The following is a 14,438-nucleotide window of genomic DNA, read 5'->3' on the forward strand; positions in this document are numbered from 1 at the left end:
TTGTGTACTATTGCAGCATGACTGAGTTATTGCTTATGCATCGAGGCAGGTTAAGCTGCATAAGCGCAACTACCCCACTCATGAGTTGGATATGGCGGAGGTAGTTTTTACGCTCAAGGTTATGAAAACATTAATTGTATAGTGTCTATTATGAGATCTACACCTATAACATGAGCCTTCAGTATATTATGAGCTGGAGGGACCTTAATTCGAGGTAATTCCATTGGATTGAGCTCCTAAAGGACTATGATATCTCTATTCTCTACCATCTGTACAAGGCAAATGTAGTAGCGGACACCTTGAGCCAGAAGGGAGTGAGTATGGGTAGTCTAGCTTTTCTTTCTACTTTGGAGTGACCTTTGGCTTTGAATATCCAGTCCTTAGCCAACTGGGTGATTGGTCTTGATATTTTAGATTCTAAGCATGTGCTAGCTTATGTGGGTGTTCGGTCATCTCTACTATAACGTATCCAATGTCGAAAGTTCGAGGATGAGGAGTTGTTAGCACTTTGAGATAGAGTTTTGGGAGGTGACTTCAGTCAGGATACCTTAGATTCAGATGGGGTTTTGAGATTTGGTGGTCACTTGTGTGTTCCAAGAGTTGGGGGTTTAATTCAGTTGATCCTTAGTGAGGCGTATGATTCCATATATTTTGTTCAATCGGGCACACCTAAGATGTATCATGACCTGAGGTAGCATTACTAGTGGAGCGGTATGAGAAAAAACATCACAAACTATGTGTCTCATTACTTGAGTTGTTAGCAGGTGAAGGCCGACCATTTTGAGGCCAGTGGTGAGTTTCAAAGATTACCCACTCCAAGTGGAAATGGGAGAGTATCACCATGGACTTTATTGTGGGGTTGCCTCACACTTCTAGAGGTATTAACAATATTTGGGTCATCGTGGATAGATTGACCAAGTCTGCACACTTCTTTCTGGTTCATACTTCCTTTTGTGCTAAGAGATTGGCTCGTATCTACATTCGGGAGGTGGTTCATCTTTATGGTGTGACTATTTCTATTATCTCAGACCTGTGCTCATAGTTCACATCTAGCTTTTAGAGGACTTTTGAGGAAGAGGTGGGTACCCGTGTTGATCTCATCCAGCTTTTCACCCACAGACTGATAGTCAGTCAGAGCACACTATTTAGGTTCTTGAGGATATGTTGTAGGCCTATGTTTTGGACTTTAGGGGTCAGTGGGACCATTTCTTTCCCTTGGTGGAGTTTGCATACAATAACAGTTACACCTCTAGTATTCAGATTGCCCTGTTTGAGGCCTTATATGGTAGGCTTTGTTGCTCTTCAGTTGGTTGGTTTGAGTCTACAAAGTGAGGGTCGAGTGGTACGATTTGATTTAAAAGGCCTTAGATCATGTGAGGGTGATTCGGGGTAGGCTCAGGATAGCTCAAATAGACATCGAAGTTATGCAAATCGCAGGCGTTGAGCATTGAGATTTGTCGTTAGTGACCTAGTATTCCTCTGAGTATCACCCCTGAATAACATGATGAGATTTGGGAGGCGGGGAAGCCCCATGTATATTAGCCATTTTGAGATATTAAGAACAATTGGTGAGGTTGCCTATGAGTTTGCTTTGCCTCCATCATTCTCAGCTATTCATTCAGTTTTCAATGTATCGATGCTACATCGGTATGTTTCAGATGAGTTGTATGTGCTCCAGTATGATATGGTTGAGTTAGATGATCGCCTTACCTTTATCGAGGATCTAGTTGCCATTCTAGCCAAAGACATGAGGCAGTTGCAATCTAGAGCCATTCATGTGGCTAAGGTCTGATAGAGACACCATTCAGTCAATGAGGCTACTTGGGACACCGAGCAGGACATATGAGAGTTGTTCCTCAACTTATTTGAGCCTTTAGAATATTTAGTTTGGTCTAGAATGACCCTTCGTTCTCTTCCTGAGGCTTTCGATCTAATCCCGAGGTTCGTTGTGGAGGGGCTAAATATGGCACTTTGTAGTACCCACTTTTCATTAAAATGACCTCATATGGAAATTTTAAATGTGTTATTGAGTTCGAAACATTAAATTTGGTGGGGTAGCATAACTTTTTTGCTCGCACGGGATTCCGAACGAATTTCGAGCACCCTGTCGGAGATTTGGACTTTGCTAAAATAGCTCATGCAACACCTTGCTGGTGCAAGGGTATTTTACCCTTCGTGTTCTCTAGCATAGCACCATATTCGTAGAGGCTAGGTGAACTGGTCTCCGCGTTCGCAAGACCCTTATCACATTCACGAAGGTTAATTGGGTAAGCCCCCGCATTTGCGGGCCAGAGGCGCGATCGTGGACCTTTGTCTCCTTTCCCTCCGTATTCATGGGATGCTCTCTGTGTTTGCGGAGGTCTAGACCTTTTCCTTCTGTGATCGCGGTCCATTTAGGGCGCGTTCGTGAATGCCAAATCCTTGGTATTTTAATGAGAGACCAAGGACGAACTCAACCATTATAGGCAATTTTAAACTTTGATTTCTCGCTCATCTTTTGTCCAATTTCAGTGATTCAAAGTCCTAAGCATCCGAAATTGTTGTGGCTACGTGATTTGGTGATCGGAAAGTGTAGGAGACCTGTCTTTTGAGGTAAATTTGCATATTTAGATGCTATCCATAGTGATATTCTTAGCTTAAAATATGAATTTAATTCATGTTGTTATTAGGGCTGATTCGAGCCTCGGATTGTGTTCCTTTTTGGAACACAAGTTCGGGGTAATGTTTAGGACCTTTTTCTGGAGTTAATTTTGGAATTTCTGAAGCAAATCCCATATTTCTATTTTTTACTCCAAAATTGGTTCGTCTTCTATTTTAGTAATTGTAATGTCAAAACAACTTTATTAACATTATATAACTATTTTTGATAGTGCGGAAACATTCAGAGGTTGTTAGAAAGGGAAAAGATCCAGTTTGTGATTTGGAGATCGCGTGATTTGCCTACAGGTAGGCTATGGTTTCCCTTTCCTTAAATTGAGCTTGACTATGTGATTCCATATGGAATTGTTAGAAATTGAGGTGGATAGCTATTGATCCATGATTTGGTGTTTAGAAATCATTCCTTAGGTTTATTTCGATGAATTTCGAGTTCTTGCGAGCATGTGCTTAGTTTTACGTTGATCATCCATGCCATGTAGTCTTGCTTTGATTATTTTCTATTGATTGTGAGCATATGGGCCTTAGTCTAGGCTTAGACTAGTGTTTCCATAGACCCGCGATAGTTGTAGCTGTTAGGCTTTTCTTTTACCCCGACATCGATCTGGATGACTTAGCTCCCTATAGATTGAAATAGCAGACTTCGATTTGGTAGTTGAGCCTTAGATTAGGCATTACCTCAGCTTGACAACCTTTTACCCTTCTCTCTCTTATTATGGTACGTTCGTAGATGATTGAGTTTGGGGCCTCATTTGGCTATTCAGGATTGGGTATGGATCAAGCTTGGAAGTATTGAATGGACCATCTGAGAGTGTAATTGTATCCTCGATGACTTCTCTATGACGAGATTAGATGACATTCTTCGGAGCCGATATCGTCATAGCTTTAAGGTCTGGTCACACTCTCCGCTTATCCTCTACAGAGATGACTTACTAGGTTACGAACTCTTTTCCTCTTTAAGACATATCCACGGTTCGAGGTCCGGGCACTGGACTTCTTAGTTGGGCTATCCATATTGACTATTTGGAGATTTCTTCTGATTTTCCCCTTTGAGACTCATCCGCGGTTCGAGGTCCGAGCGCTAGACTTCTTAGCTGGGCAATTACAATTGGACATTATTAGGTACTATTAGTTACTTGGAATCTAACTGCGGTTCATGGTCCGGGCTATATTTTTCTGGCTCTGGACTCACCGCTTCACACTCTTAGTAGTTTTAGCAATTCTGTGTACTCATCGAGCTTGTGGGGGTCCGCTCGAGTTTTTATTTAAACTTGCACACAAGTGTACCTTCTGAGCTTATGGGGGTCCATTTAGGTGTATTTAGCTTTACTTTGTTCATTTAGTTCCTTACACTCGTGTGCATCTCCTTATCTTTGATCTCATTCTGTTATTTATCTCAGATCCTATTGCTTTTACTTTTCAAGATCAGATGGTCTATGATGCCTGCTGGATACATGTTATTTTGGTACTCATACTATACTCTACATCATTTTTTGTGATGCAGGTTTGAGCACCAGTTATAAATGTTAATACGAGCCAGCTGTAGTCTGTACCGGAAATGAGGGTGAGTACTTGGCATTTTGGAATCTTCTTGTCTCCATCTGTATATATATTTGAATATCTTTTGTTTTTAAGACAACTTTTGTTTTCGTGGTCCACTTTTGGAACTTGTATCAGTATTTTGTAGTAGCTCTATACTTGTGACTTTCAGGTTCTGGGAGGGATCCTATTTTTTGTTGTATATAGTTATTTGTGTGCTTCTACTATTCTTGTTGTTCCTATTATTATGTTGGTACTATTTAATTTCTACCCTTAATCCCATTACTCGTAGTTTCGGGATACGGGTTGGCTTACCTACTGGAGAGCTATAGTAGGTGCCATCATGACTCGATAGGTCGGGTCGTGATAATTTTATCAACTTTTCAAGTTATAAAAGCTTCAAAACAGGGAAATGGGCCTAAAATCCAAATGAACGACTAGGCGACCTAACAGTCAGTGCGAAGAAGTCATAAATGACTTGGGTCGCTACAGGAACGCTATAAATGATGAAATGGATGTGTTACTCAAAAATGACTTGAAGGGTCATTACAAAAATACAAAATGCAAGCCAGTACAAATGACCTGGAGGCGTGCGCTGGGTGGCTCAAACTGGGAGCTGCATCAAAAAGATGCAGAAGTGCAGTACGAGTACCAAAACACAGGATACCTAATAAGCATCATAGGTTGATCGAGCTCATAAAGACCAAATATATAATAAGCAGCACGATGATACTAATAACATCATAAATAAGATATAAACAACAACTATGGGTCATTACAGAAATAAGTCATATAGAGTCCAAAACAACTCAACAACAGGTAACAACATTAATTGCCACAAATCACAATATACCAAAATGAGTATATATGACCTAGTAATGATATAACAATAATCCCAAAAAAATATCACGGACCGCCTGAAATAACCCTCGAGCTAATCAATATCAAGGAAATAACCCAGAATATGTCCACGGGCCTTCCTGAATCACACCTCAAGCTCATCAACAGTGAAGATAGCAATGTAGCCCAAAATAAATCGAAGGGGGGGCACCCGACATGACACCTCACACATATCAATAGCAAGAAAAGTCGTAAACAATAAGATTATGCAATTCCACATTATTGACATGTCCTTCCATTTGCCAAAACTTCAATCTTTTTCAATAACTCATTCATTTTCAAAGAAAATTTTAGGTTTTAACCAACACGATGAAATAACCAATGCAAGTAACATATCAAATGATCACACATCACACAGAACTGGGAGAATTCCCACTAAGGTATCAAAATTACTAACATGGAACTCCAGTGTCCCAATAGCATGGCCTCGGGCCAACATTTCATTAATGTAAAGCAAAGGACAAGGATATAAATCCTAAAAGTATACCAAGAAAATGAACATATCCAACCAAGACAAACACATGGCACCCTAAGCTTATATACCCTAAGAGCCCTTCTAAGGATACTAAGCATTACAAACAAAAAAAATCACCTAAACTAAGGCTCCAATGGCTAATAGCTATACTTTCTAACCGACGATAACATCTAAATTCCAACCTAAGCATGCAATACAACTCATAATACATTCATTCTAACTGAGTCAAGTCTAAAAGAGAGAAACTGTAACCTACCTCAAGGCTGAAATTGCACTCAAACTGTTATGCCAAAGCTTTTCCTTTTCAACCAACCTTCGAATAATGCCACTCTACCAAATTATCAAAGAACACGTTAAAATAAAGCCAATGATATGCATATTATAATAAATAAATTCGGAATCGAAATCAGGTCAAAATTCGACATTAAGAATCACGTACAAAATTAAAAAACTAACTCCATCACAAATCTCAAATAGCTATGGAACTTGTGCCTCAAAAATGGGAACAATCCGAGCACCGTAGGGGCCCAAATCAGTCCCACTAAGATAAAGTCCCAATAGGTCAAAAAAGAAAAAATTAGGTGAAATTGAGCAAGATTTACACGATTTTTGGAGGATCAAAGGTTCTTGGAACGTCTCTGCGAGAAATCCCAACGCAATGCAACAAGAATCACCGAATTTGGCAAAGAAAAGCTCTCAAAATCGAATTTTCTTAAAGTTGGAAATGGGACTTGACATGCTGAAAATGAGGCAATTTGGCCTTCGCAAATGCGGAGGCTATCTCCGTAAACGTGGAGGTCAATCAACTTAGTCTCCGCAAACATAGAGGTCAGTCAACTTAGCCTCCGCATATGCAGAGCACTTACCTAGTGAACTCTGCGAACGCAGAGCTCCTCCCGCGAATATGGAGAACACCCATCTAGACCTCCACGAATGCAGCCAAGGGCCCATGAATTCAAAGAAGAAATATCAGTTGCACTAGAAGCAGAAGATCAAAACCTTCTCAAGGATGGAGAATGCCCCGACGGGGGCTCAGAATTCATTCAAAAACCTGTCGACACAAACAAACCATGCTACCCTATTAGAAATAGCATTCTAGACTCAACGGAATAAATGAAATAACCAATGGAGGTCATCTCGTCAAAATGATGACCAAAGTCAACATTTTTCTAAGGAAACACATAAAATGCCTAAAAGGCCAAAACTCATTTCGAGCACCTCGAGAACTAAACCAAAAATCGTTCTAGATAAAACTCGGCATTTCAGAGCTAACCTCGCTAATGGAATTTTTATCTATGCTCATTTACACAAAAATGTTGACCGAGGTCAAAATTAGATAAACCTTTAAATCAATAGGACAAATCACACCAACTCAAAACGAAAGCTCCAAAACTCAAACCAACCTTCCTTCTAGATCAAAAAGGACCCTCTGAAGCTTATGGAATTGTTGGAATATCCATATAGCGACTGAATTTCTGGATGTTGACTAAAGTCAACCCTTTAAACTTTAAGCCTATAAAAATATAAAAACTCACAACAAACTCATCCAACTACCTCGGGGAGTATGTCACCCATCCCGACACCATACAAGGGTTATAATGAAGCTATGAGAAGGGGCAAAATGGTAAAATTATGCAAAAGTATGGAAATGACCTTGAAGGTCATTATAACATCCATAACTAAAAGGACTTTCCCCTCGAAAGACAAAGGAAGGGAAGATACCTGAAGGCTAAAAATGTAAGGAAATCGGTATGCATGTCCCGCTCGATCTCCTAAGTAGCCTCCTCGACCGGATAATGTCTCTAATGGAGATTGAGCTCAGTTTCTTAAGATGTTTGTCTAAAATAGTCGCAGGCTCCTCCTTAAAAGCCAAGGACTCATCAAGATTAACCGAATCCCACTAAAGCACATGAGATTCATCTAGAACATACCTCCACAACATGAAAACATGAAATACATGATGAACACTTGAAAGAGCTGGAGACAAGGCTAACTCATATGCTACCTCTTCTACCCGCTTCAGGATTTCAAAAGGGCCAATAAACCTGGGGCTAAGCTTAACCCTCCTCCCGAATCTCATCATGCCCTTCATGGGCAACACCAGCAAAAATATTCGATCACCAACCATAAACTCCAAAGGCCAAACCCTTTGATCAGTAGAGCTTTTTTGCCTACTCTAGGCAATATGGAGTCTCTCTTTAATCAAGCAAACTCTATCCATTGAATCACGCAGCAAGTCAGTGCCCCAAGCCCTAACCTCAAAAACATCAAACCAACCCACTGAAGAACGCTCCTACCATATAATATCTCTAAAGGTGCCATTTGGATGCTTGAATGGTAGCTATTATTATATGCAAACTCTGTCAAGACCAAAGATTGATCCCACTGACCCCTAAAATCAATAACACAGGCCCGTAGCATGTCCTCCGAAATCAAAATAGTCCTTTTCGACTGACCATCAGTTTGGGGTGGAAAGTTGTGTTGAGCTCAACCAGGGTGCCCAACTCACTCTGAATAGACCTCCAAAAATGTGAAGTGAACTAAGTATGATGGTCTGAAATGATAGATATTGGCACCCCATGCAATCGGACCACCTCTCGGATGTAGATTTGAGCCAATCTCTCTGAACTGTAGGCAATCTGAACAAAAAGAAAGTGGGCGGACTTAGCCAATTGATCTATAATGACCCAAATAGATCAAAACATAGAGGGTACGCGGTAATCCCACCATAAAATCCATAGCTATTCGCTCCTATTTCCACTCCGAAATAGGTAGTCGCTGGATCAAACCACCTGGATTATGATGCTCGAACTTCACCTGCTCAAGCACCTAGCCAAAAAGGCTGAAATATCTCTCTTCATTTCACGCCACCAGTAATGTTGTCGTAGGTTAGATACATCTTTACCACCCCGGGATAAATGGAATATCTGGAACAATGGGCTTCCTCAAGAATCAGCCAAACCAAATCTCCAACTCTAGGAAAAAAATACGAGCCCAATCCTCAAAATGCCCTCTGGATCCAAGGTCGCCTTCCTAGCCTCCCCACTGAACACTATTGACACCCAATTTTGACTGAATTGTAACCCATTTTTAGATTGCTATCCAATTAGATATGTATTTTAAAATTTATTTCTTTTATTATATGCTTAAGTTTATATTTAATTATCGGATTAATGATATACTTTAGTATACATAATTTACAAAATTAGTATTATTAGTATTTTTACTTTTATCGTTATTATATTTATTTTAATCCATTATTAAATTCGAATAATGATTTTCATATTTTCAAGATTTTACGTATCTATTTCGTATATATTATATGTATAATATATTATATGGTAAAAAATATTTCTTTTATATGAAAAACTATTATTTATTTATTTATTTATTTTATATGTGTAGTATTTTTTATTAATTAAATAGCAATCTATTTACCTTCCTTCAAATTATTTAAATCTTAGCCTTTTCCATTCAATTCCTATATCAATTCTAGCCAAATCGTATTCATTCATGTCTCCTAACCAATATAAATTCAATATGATCTCATTTTCAATCTCATTTTCAATCTCATCTATTCATTTTGTATTAATCAATGGTCATGATTTAATTCCCCATTACTTTCCTATTTTTAATATACTAACCTCCAAAATCCCTAATTTTTCCTCTATTCTCTTCCCACTCTCCCCAAAAGGAATCCCCGCCCATCAGTCTTTCTATTCACTCATCTCCTCTAAAAGGACAAAGTTGCCGCCTTCCATCCCCCTCTCTCCGTCTCTCTCCACCAATGAGACAATCAAGTCGCCACCGCTCTCTCCCTCCACTTCTCTCTACACCCTCTGCTCACCGCCAATGAAACCAAGCAACCAACGCCACCCTCCACTCTTATATCTATACCTCATAGATCCTGTATGGATACAGATTTGTCCCCGGGTATGTCTCTTATCACCTAATTGCTACAGTCTTTTTTGTAATTGAGATGTAAGATATGTAATTCATTCTCTGTTTATGGTTCATTATTCTGATTCTTATGCGAGTTTCTTGATCCGAATTCTCTCTCGTCATTGTTATCTTCTACTATTTTTTTTCATAATGATGAGGTGAACCTCTCCCGCATACTAAATATCGAGTTATTCTTAGAATATGCTAGATTCTGCTTGATCTTTTCTTACAATTTTGAATTCATGTTTATGTGAGAAATATCTTTTCTTTGCTGGAAGTGAGGATGCTACCCTTTATTGTTTTCCTATCCTTGAATGAACTAATTTGGTTCCTTTTAAAATTATAAAATATTTCATGATCATTACTTTTTTCCTGGCCTCAACCAGTTTCATGTTGTCAATTAATTACCTCTCGTATTTCATTAGAATAGTTTTGTACTTGTTGGCTTATGGAAATTATCAATTTACTCACTTACTTATGGGAACTTTGAGCATAATTGTACCTTTGATTATTTTGTTTGTCTTATATGAATTGGGATAACTTTAGTATCCTTATAGTTGTGGAACTTTAACCAATCTGTTACTTCCTCAAATTAATAACGCTGGGTATTTGGCCTATTATAATATATTTTGATTAGTTGATTACTTAAGGAAAACTTCAGCAACTTGACATGGAAATTGTATATGAATAATCTTATATGGTAAATCTTATCAGCATTATTGTGCTTTATTTCTTAGCTTGGATAGTTTTTACTCCTTTTATGGTAAACCTTGACACATAATTGATTCTCCTCGTCAAGTTAAGGAAAATATTTTATTTGATTAACTGATTAGGTAAATAACATTCATTATTTGTGTATGTTATGACAAAATTATAGCCTGATTAGTGATCTTTTCCCTTTTTTTAAAATTTTGTACAGATTTCTTAACTTGTTTGGATGGAGGGATGTTAACATAATTTATGCTCTGAATTGATTTGGTCCTTGATTGATTTTTGGTCGTTTTATTTGTTTCTATGGATGGCAGCCCCTTTTGCTATATATTAGAGCATTCTTTCATTTCTTTTGGCGTACACAGCTTTACAGACAAAAAAAAAATCCCTCAAGCTCTCTTCTTCTATAAAAATAACATTGATAGTTGGAAGTTCAGGAAAAAAAAAAAGAGAACAACTTCTCTTCACTCCCTTTCACATTATTTATAAGCTTTCATATTTTCATTTGGTAATTTGGTTCTAAATATTATTGTTCAAGTATTGTGATCTTGATGGCTGTTGTTGGCATGTTCGCTCTTCCTCATCTCTTTATTATTTGATAATTTTCAACCGGATAGTACTTTATCGACTTTAAATTCCTCTATGATCTTTTCTTTGTATTTAGATTTCTTTTATTTGTTTCAAAACAATCGGATTGCTCGAATGCCTTATGCATCTGTGGAAAAGCAAGCGGGTACGTCTTCTTCACATGTATATATTTTAATTCTTTATTTGGAATATGAACATGATTGTTCGTGAATCTATTGCGATCAAAGTCGACAATTCTACTCGTTTCTATGTTCTACGTTCTTGAATATTGTTTGTATTCATGCTTTCTTGCATATTCCTGCTGGTATGTTTTGTTGTGTGCTCATGTTTTACAGGTCTTACACTCGTTTTGTGTAAGACGGCTTGAAGATTTGCCTGGGTTTTGGGCCGGTTAACCGGGAACGAGAAACTGCTGGTTTTCCTTTATTTTGCTTCATTGCAATTCATTGGTTTGTAATGATGTTTTTAAGCACCGGCAAATAATTGTAATAAAAATATGGGGCTGCTATTAATCAGGGGCGGGGAAATTATATGCTATCGCGTTTCGTTTCTTAATCTTTTATTGTCTCTCTTTCTTATTTTTTTCTTTTACTTTTACTCAAATATTTAAACTCAAGTTCAAATGTTAATATTGTTTTTATATTTCTTTATCAAGGTCATTGTTCAATTCCGTTTTTCACAACTTGAATTGGACATGACAACTTTATTTCATATTATAAATACTATCTCCTAACCTATAGTTAGCGTTGAAAGTAAAAAGGAATTACGAGGTCTAATTTCAATCGTTTAAACTAAGCCGGCACATTCCCGGAAGTATTACCTAATCAAGATTTATCAAAGGGATAATGTGTATTTATGTGTTTATATTTAAATCAAAATTCTCACTTGTATTATTATCTTTTTAGAACGACCTCAAATGAAAAAAAGTTTATATGGTGGAGGAGGAGCGCGATTAACAATATCGTGGCATCATCCCTATAAAGAAACAAACATTTTTTTATAAGTCTCTAAAAATTTTAGTGTGACTTTCTCTTAAGTATTATGCATTTTATTATTATTAATTATTTTTATAATTATGTTTTATTTTTTTCGGGTAGTTTACATGCGATTTCTACAGACTTATCCTATATTTTTGTGTCGTTTCTCTTCTCTTGCTTATCTGATGTTATAACTTTCGTATGGTTGGTCACCAATTATTTTATTTGTATTAATTAAATAGTAATTTTTTATAGTTTTAGTTAATAAATAAGTTTTGTGTGTTTAATTATATTATCATATAGATTTGTATTTATTAGATTAAACAAAAAATGAAGTTTCTTAGATTATATTTATTTATTTAATTTATGGTTAAGTTATTTATTTGTTTTAAAATAATAAAGGTTTCTGTCTTTTATCTCATAGTTTTAATTATTAATTAAAAGAGACCTTTATTTGATATATTTTTAACCCACCATAATTTGTAAGATTCGGTTGGGATCCTTATTTATGGATCTCGAAAGGTGTCTAACACCTTCCTTTTGAGTTAATTTGAATCCTTACCCAAATTTTGGTTCCGTTGATCCTTTAAAATTAGTTATTTATTATTTATAGAATAGAATGGTGCCCTAATGCTCCTTTAATTTGTTAGGTGACGACTTTTCTCTTTTTAAATCCTAAAAGAGTTGTCACATCGTTACAAATCCGTTTTGAGAAAAATGGAGCGTGACAACATGTCGATTCTGCTGGGGATATAACTAGCTTCTTATCATTACATGTCTTATATGTTATGTGGGTTTGTTTTTTAGCTTTATTTACCTGTTTTTTGTTTATTGACTTATTTTTATGCGTAATCACTTTCCTTTCCCCTCATTTGGTTCATATATGTCATATCATTTTATTTATTTGTTTGTTTTGTCTATTCCATGATTTACTCATTTTCACTTTCTCTATATTTGATTTTCATTATGTTTAATCTCATTCATTTTGCCCTTTAGTTATTTTCTTTATATCGCCAACTTGTTGGTCTACATTTAGTTATCTTGCTATCACATGATCGCATGCTTTATTTAGATGCCGTAATTTACTTTTTGTTTTAATTGTCTACATGTCTAACCCTAACCCTATTCTTTATGTGTTTTTATATTGTTTTTCTTTTATTGTCTTTATTTATTTATTGTTTTTCTTAAATTGCCTATGTGTTACTGCTTTCTAATCTAAATGTTAATTGTTACCGCTTTAATAAATTGGCATTCCGCTCATACTTTTTCTACTTGGGAACCTCTTTTTTTTTTATCTTCTCTTGATGTTGTGGCTTTGCACTTCTCACAAAATTCTCTTCAAAAAATTCTATATTAGAGAGTTGGCAGATGCATGGGTATAAGCGGATAGTCTTACTACCGTGGACCATGTGCCTTCTCGCATAAGAATATCCTCAGTCTGTGTCTACCTAAATCTTAGAAAAATTAAGTCATACATGCATTAGCCTTAGGTGGTTTGACCTTGGTGTCAATTCTCATTATTAGTAAACACCCTATTGTCTTAAGGGTTTCAACACCCCACAAACAAACGACATATTATGTGTTATAATGATCACAATAAATTAATCCAAGTCAAGTTATGAAAAAATGGAGTTTAGAAATATATTTGTCATCCTTCTTTTTTGCAGATTCGTGATGTCAAAGTTCTTTGAATCAATGCCATGGAAGATGATTGAAGCTTAGGATTATTTCATTTGTTGTCCCATTCCACTTAGTTTTATTTCTGTAATTTTATTTTTCAAAAGTTGTAATGATTACATTTATTATCAATAAATTATGATGTTTTTCTTATTTTTTTTTCTCTAACTCTAAACTCCAAATAATGTCAATAAGGCTTGAATTAACTATCGCAAATCACTTACTTGTCTTAGGCCTACCTCTAGCTTAATGAGGCTCCTTGCATTTTAGGACGTTTATTTTAGCAAAACAACATCTTTGTTTCTCGCAATATGTTTAGTGTTACTAACTTGGCTTTTTCTTGATTTTTATTTTTTATCTTTCCTTTCCCAAAGGTTGATTTGTGTAGAGCATACCATATCCGATCAAAAGGGTTCCTTCTCCTCTTCCTTCAAATTCAAATCACAAAGGAAAGGGCAAAATGGTTGATAACAATAGCATCCTGGAAAGAAAGATTCTCCTGAAACTTCTAAAGGGAAACATCATTCAAATGATTTGCTTTTAAGGCTAGAATGAAAAATCTTGGAACAATAGGAAATGGCCAGTATGCGTGATTTGGCTAGATTATTGATCTCTTTCAACGCCTTTTTTGAGACAAATAGAGATAATCATGCTACCATAAATCAAACCTCCCTCCCAAGTCATTCTCCACCAACTCATCTGACCTCTCATCATTAAAATCAACCAAGCTCTACTTATATACCTCTCATAAACACCCATCATCCAAATGTTACCTACCGATCAAATATGCATCATACCCCCAAACTATTCTTATGCTTAAGATATACCTCTTGTATCCACTACCAACATGTTCTATGCACATGCAACTAAGAATCACAACCTCAACCCTGTATATGTTGAAACTGTCCCCTTTACTCATCAATTTCATGAGTTTGAATCCTCCCAAAAGGATTTACTGATACAATTCATGGCTG

The 14,438-nt window shown here is 36.6% G+C and overlaps 1 long non-coding RNA gene across 1 annotated transcript; it reads left to right on the forward strand.

The window, feature by feature from the left end:
* Nucleotides 1-9,223: 9,223 nt before the first annotated feature.
* On the forward strand, nucleotides 9,224-13,626 carry LOC129877636 (uncharacterized). The gene is made up of 3 exons (XR_008763584.1): nucleotides 9,224-9,502; nucleotides 10,887-10,955; nucleotides 13,455-13,626. It is a non-coding gene; the product is annotated as an uncharacterized LOC129877636 (long non-coding RNA).
* Nucleotides 13,627-14,438: the final 812 nt, after the last annotated feature.

This window comes from Solanum dulcamara, chromosome 12, assembly GCF_947179165.1.
Source record: "Solanum dulcamara chromosome 12, daSolDulc1.2, whole genome shotgun sequence".
NCBI classification, from domain to species: domain Eukaryota; kingdom Viridiplantae; phylum Streptophyta; class Magnoliopsida; order Solanales; family Solanaceae; genus Solanum; species Solanum dulcamara.